Genomic DNA, 7048 nt, shown 5'->3' on the forward strand with positions numbered 1-7048 from the left:
GGAGTTGCTGTTTGCTCCACAGAGCAAAACACAGCTGCTTTTGCTCATTCAGCTCCAAGGAGAGGTGATTAAGATCAGAGAAATTGTACAGGGGCATGATGTGACCCCCCCCCCCACTCCAGTCACCCACCCACCCAGTTGCTTAGCCTTGAAGTCTGATCACAATTCTCCAAATATCACATGTATGTGAGGGTGAGAACATCATTTCCCACAGCATGTACACATTTGTTTTAGCCCACATGTACCTCTGCTTAAGCAGATTTACCTGGTTTTGAAACTACACACACCAGCAAAACTCATTTACTGTCTGCTGCCATGAGGTTCCTTGGCTTTGAGTGCTGATCTCATACAGCAGAAATGTCCAAAAGGTGGGTATCCCCAGCCCAGTATTTCACTGAATAATCTCAAATCAAGATTAATTTAAACCATCATTTAAAATAACCATCCTGAGACCGTGGCAGCCTCCGTCCCAGCTCAACCACCCCCAGCTCAAAGAATCTTGCTTTGTTTCCTATAATTTTTTGTAGCCTCCATTAGTACCTTTCCCATTTCCTTCCAAAAGCAAAGGCCAGAATAAGATTTTTCTTTGCAGTTGTATAGCTGTTCAAAAATCATGCTCCATCTGGTAAAATAACAGTGACTGGCATTTTTGAACCTCAGTGGTTCAAACCATGTTAACACAGTAGCAAATACTCAAGTGTAGCATGCCCAAGAGAGTTAACTGCTTTCTTGAAATATTAGTGCAAAGTTAATGAGGATGCCTGTTTACTGGCTTGGAAACACCCCACCCCCTCCTGGAGTGGAGAAATCATTTTCTAGCAGATTAAAATTATGGCAACAGGCTGACCAAGATGAATGGCACTCAAAGCCTGTAGGAGGATAAAAGGGGAAGATGCCCCAAGTCCTGCCTTGATGTGTGGCATAAACACAGCTTGCTTATCCCCCAGAGCTGGGTTGCTTGCAGCTTCCACTCTCCCAGAACAAGCCAGTAGTCTGTGAAGTAAAACAATCAAATAATTTAGACATGACAGGAAAGCCATGGAATAACTGCATGGGTGATGATGGCAAACACTAGGCAGATGGTATGAGGGGGAGCATATGCAGAAGAGCCATTTTCCCCTCGGCCTAATAATTGCTACGGACCACCTGGGCTAGAGGGTATATATAGATGTTAACATCGGGGAAAGAATAGCCCCCTGAGGGACGCTGCCCACAAAAGAATGGTGGGTGGACATCTGTTCCCCAAGCACCACCCTCTGTCCCTGACCATGAAGAAAGGAGCTCAGCCATTGCAAGGCTGTCCCATGGATCCCCACAGCGGCAAGGCGGTGAGTCAACAGATTGTGGTCAACTGTGTCGAACATTGCTGTAAGATCCTGGGAGAGTAACCTGAAGTCCAATATCAACCCTGAAGGCAGCCAAGGGGCCTCTAGTTCACATACTGTCTCAAGCGTTGCGGGCAGATCCAGGCGGAGCAACAAGATCTTACCTGCAAAAATGCTTTCAAATGCCTCACAGCTTAATGCTGAATTAAAAAAATGTCCCTTGCGAGAGGGACGTTAATGACCAAATTACCCTAGATGGGAGGGATTACCCTGTGCCTGGTGGGAGCTTGCGGATACAATGGAAGCCGCATAATAATCTCTTTTTGTGGCTTTCACTGCCATCTCATAGGCTTTCATAAACATCCTATAAGATATTCTTGATGCTCTGTCACGAATCCGCCACCACACTTGCTCTAGCCATCTCAGCTCCTGTTTAAACTGCCGTAGCTCCTCGCTATACCAGGGAGTTACTTTGGTCCAGGCATGGAGAGGGCGACGGAGTAATCTCATCGATGGCTTCAGAGAGACGGATATTCCAGTCTTCGACCAGCTCATCTAATGAGCCGTCAGGGGGCACTGGAACCCTCAGGGCATTCTGGAAACCAATTGGATCCATTAAACTCTGTGGGCAAGCATAAATCTGCTCGTCGCCCAGACGGGGAGGGGGGGTCAAGGTACCCAGACGGGACGTCAGGATGAAATGGTCTGACCATGGCACTGCTATTTGCACATCCAGATCCATCTGTATCCCAAAAATCAAGTCCAGCGTGTGTCCTGCTTAATGTGTGGGAGCTGAAACAAACTAGCCCCAGTGCCGCCATGGATGATGCTAAGTCCATGGCCTGCAAGGAGGCAGCATATTGGCATGGACATTCAAATCACCTAAGGCCAAAAGTCGAGGGTGTTCCAAAGCCCAGCTGGCTACCACCTCCAGCAGGTCAGGCAAGACAGCTGCCGGTGTGCTGGGTGCCGGCAATCTTTGGTGTGGAGAGCGTCCTGACAGAGACTCTCGAATGAGCACCGCCGCCACCGCCACCACCACCACCACCACCACCACCACCACCACCCCCAGCCACCATCCTGAGACGGATGAAGGACCGAGAAACCTGGGGAGGGCAGCTTTTTCAAGGCAACAGTCTCGCCTTCCCATACCCAGGTCTCTGTCACACATACAAGGTCCACCTTCATTACAAAAAATTGCTGGAGTGTTGCAGTCTTATTATTTTTGGAGCTAGCATTGCACAACAGCAGTGTCAGGAGATGGCTCTTCTTAATCCTAGCCCAGCTACCAGCATCGCTCGGGATGGAGCAAAGGTCAGAAAGGGCCCGAGCATAACCATATCTCTAGCTCCAGGACCTCGGCAACCTCACGTGATACCCAAATCTGCAATGGCGTTCCATCTGTTAGAATCTGAGCTGCAACAGTCTATAGAAAGGAGCTGTTGGGGACAGGGGACCTGTTTATCTTACAGATGATTTTCGCCTCTATGTGGAGCAAATGCTGAGGATGGCAAAATCCTTAGATATCAATATATCTCCCACTGAACCTAAACCCAAAGATAACATTTTGCAGCACCTATACTCTGGCAACCCAGCCAACATCGCCTTCTCCATGATTGAAGGGTTTCTGGGTATGATGAGCACTTTACTTCAGAAACCAGCTTCGGTTCCACCTACCTCTAAAAAGACTGAGGGATTGTATAAGACAAAGGAGGAAAATTGTTCTTTCCTTTTTGTCCATCCACCACTCTCTTTGCTAGTTACAGAGGAAATGCAAACAAGGCAAATGCCTGCTGAAAAAGAGGGCACTCTACATCGCTGATAAAGAGGGCAAAAAGATGGATGCGCTGGGTAGGAAAGAGTATGCTTCGTCAGCCTTAAACATTAAAATAAAGAATTACACTGCTATTATGGGAGCCTACTAGATATTCCTGTGGAATCAAATTGCTGCTTACGATGAGCTCTTACCTGAGGATCAGAGGATGCTTGCTAAAGTTATCCAAGAGGAGGTGATCAGACTTTCTAAGTAGCAAGTTAATGCAGGTCAAAATGTGGCTGATTCCTCAACGAGAGCGCTGGCATCAGCAATGGTTCCCAGGAGGTGCACATGGCTGCAGTCTACTGCCTTACCTATAGAAACCAGAAGCAGAGTGGAGGACCTACCCTTCAAGGATCAGACTTTGTTTTCTGCTAAAACCAATGGCTACCTTTCACAGAAATGGAAGGATCTTCAGATAGCCAGATCATATAGTGTTCTTTCCTTTCAGCAATTCAGCTCGAGGCCATTTAGCAGACAGCAGCAGCATTATTTAGGAAGGCAATATCGATACCAGCCTTACCACCAGTATCCTCAAATTCAGCCAATCCCAACTAATCAGGGACAATATCAGAGACATAAAACCGCACATAAGCAGCAGCAGGGTACCCACCTTCCAGCTCCAAAGACATGCTGCAGAGTCAGAAGCAATTCTAGCTAGACTGTGATGCCACTGTGGTTTTTGAAGACAGACTCACTCAGTACATTTGCGAATGGGAGTATATCACTATTGATGTTTGGGTGCTGGAAATAGTTTTGAGTGGTTATAAAATTGAGTTTGAGAGTTTCCCGTCTCTGAATTTTCCTAGTAAGGCAACACACCCATCACCACAGTTGGTGCTGGAGCTGCTAGCACTAATTGGAAAAGGGGCCGTACAAGAAGTACCATGATCATAGTCTGGAGTAGGATTCTTCTCAAGATTTGCCTAGTGAATAAAAAAAAGATGGAGGATGCAGACCCATCTTAGACTTGAGAGATTTAAATAAGTCCATCAGGGTATGGAACTTCAGGATGGTAATTCTTCCCCTAATTCTACAGTTACTACCTGATTCTTGGTTTGTGGTCCTTGACCTAAAGGACACACATTTTCATCTCTCAATTCCTGAGAATTACAGGGAATTCTTGAGATTTCCATTGGGAGATAAGATCTATCAAGTCTTGCCCTTTGGTTTGGCAACAGCTCCTAAAGTATTCACTGTGTGGCAGTTGTAGTGGCACAACTGTGTGGCAGTTGTAGTGGCATTTCCTGGAACACAAGGGTGTTCTATTTATCCTTATCTAGACGATTGGCTAATCACTGCACATTCTAGAGGGTACATATTAGAGGGCTGCACATTCTAGAGGGTCATATTAGTTTGATGGTCAGGAGGACATAACGCTTGGGCCTCATTATTAACTTTTAATATGTCACAACTGAACCTAGCAAAAAGGGTACAATTCATAGGGGTTGTTTTAGAAGCTGAGCAAAATAAAGCATTCTTAACCCTTGGAGAGGGCAAGAAAGATACAGTTTATGATACTACATTCCTTTCTAAAATGTAGATTTTGGTCAGCATTAAAAATCCATACACTGTTAGGCTTGATGGCAGCAACTACAGTGGTCACACCACTGGCAAGAATGCGTATGAGGCACCTACAGCCTTGGTTTCTGTCAGTCCATAACCAATCACTGCATCCTCAGGAAAGAAAGCATTCCATACCTAGGTTAATCATAAAGTCATTGAAATGGTGGCTTTCTGACTCTTATCTTTTTAAAGGAACTGAGTTTGGCTCCGGGTTGGTAGATACCACTGTCACCTCTAATGCTTCTTTAGAAGGCTGGGGGGCACATTGCTAGAATTTTGAAGTACATGGCATATGGCTAAGGGAAGAAAGAACGTTATACATCAGTGTTTTGGAACTAAGGGTGGTTCGTTACACACCTCCTTTGCAGATATGTTAGAGAACAAAAATGTGCAGATTTTATATCAACAAGCAAGGGGCTACAGCATCCAGGATGCTTTGCATGGAGGCTCTCTCCATATGGGAGTGGGTAGTATGACACAAGGTTATCCTCCAAGCTGTATGTATCCCAGAAGTTTCCAACAGTGTTGCAGACAAACTAAGCAGATGGGGTTCTACTACTCACAAATGGTTGCTCCAAATCGGTACTTACAGCTGATCTTCCTACAGTGGGGATTCCTAGACGTAGACCTCTTTGCAATGAGGGAAAACAGCAAGGCACCCATGTTCTGCTGCAGGGGGCGGGGGGCAGGACACAGCCTCCCTAGGGGATGCCTTCCAGATCAGGTGGTCAGGACACCAGTTTTATGCATTCCCACCTATCCCACTGATACCATGTATGGTGGGGAAAATGCAAGCAGAATGGACCACGTGTATTGTAATAGCACCTTTCTGGCCATAGCAACCAAAGTTTCATTGACTATTGTGGAGGGCCAAAGGGCAATACATTCTGCTTCCCAAAGTATCGGATCTCCTATCTTACGAAGGGATCAAATACCATGATATCCCCCAGACTGAATCTGGCAGCATGGCTAATTCTTCAATAGATAACCTGCCTGATGAGGTGGCAGAAGTTATACTCAATGCTAGGAAGCATAACACTAGATTATCTTATCACTAGATTATCTTATAACTGGAAAATGGTCTTAAGTTTGAAACTTGGGCAGGAGCTAAAGGAGTTAATCCTTATACTTGTGCCCGGGGTATACTATTAGAATACCTTGTTTCTTTAAAAAAGGAATCTTTATCTAACTCCTCTATTAAAGTCCACATGGTGGCTCTTTCATCCTTCTATTCCATGGTAGATGGGAAAACTATATTTTTACATTACATGTCTAAACTATTCCTGAAGGCACTGTATAACATGTTTCCACCAACCACTCAAATAGTGCCACAGTGGTCACTACAGTTGGTTCTAGCTAAGTCGATGAAGAAACCATTTGAACCTTTAGCCAAAGGCTCCTTGAGGATGTCTTACAAAGTAGCTGTCTTAGTGGCAATAACATCCGCCAGAAGAGTGAGCAAGCTAGCAGCTCTGAGGATGGACCAACCGTTCCTTAAAATACATCCAGAGATAGTCCTCAGACCAAGTCTTGGCTTTCTTCCTAAAGTGATTTCTAAATTCCACATGACACAAGAGAGAGTACTGCCGGTGTTCTTCCCGTCACCTACTTTGGCGACAGAAAGAACACTTCATACACTGGGCCCTTTTGTGCTATTTAGATCAGACAGCCAGGTTCCGAACTATCCATTTGCTATGAGGGACCTAAGAAGGGGGAAAGGACATCTTCACAGAACATTGCAAGATGGGTGGCAGAGGCCATCAAATTATGTTATAAAAACACTGAGGTGCCTTGTTTGTTGGGGATCCATGCACATAGTGCCGGTGACATCAGCAGCACTTCTTAAATGTGCTCCATTACATGAGATCTGCAGAGCTGCAACATGGGCATCTGCTGATACTTTCGTGAAGCACTATGCTCTGGATGTGTTCAATAGGAAAGAAGCAGCAGTGGGTCAAGCAGTTCTGCAATCGTCATTCCAGTGAAGAGTCAACCCTCCTCCTGGTAAGTGGCTTGCTAATCTCCCATGTGGGACAATAAAAACAGAGTTGCACTTACCTGTGAGTGTTGATCACTGATGTCTTCTGTGCAGGCACACACACCCTCCCTCCTGTCCTGCTATATACTCTTCACTTCTGGTGCACCCCCTAAGAGCGTGTTTTTGGCAGGAAATCACCACACGTGCTCTGGGAGGAGAGTGCCCCTTCTTAGAGGAGAAAAAGCTGTAAAATCCTCTGGTTAGCAGGCCTGCACAGAAGACCTCAGTGAACAACAGTTATAGGTAAGTGCCACTTTCTTCATTGTTGCAGACAAGGAATTGACAAGCTTTCCTGTTGCCCTC

This window comes from Eublepharis macularius, chromosome 5 (assembly GCF_028583425.1).
Source record: "Eublepharis macularius isolate TG4126 chromosome 5, MPM_Emac_v1.0, whole genome shotgun sequence".
NCBI classification, from domain to species: Eukaryota; Metazoa; Chordata; class Lepidosauria; order Squamata; family Eublepharidae; genus Eublepharis; species Eublepharis macularius.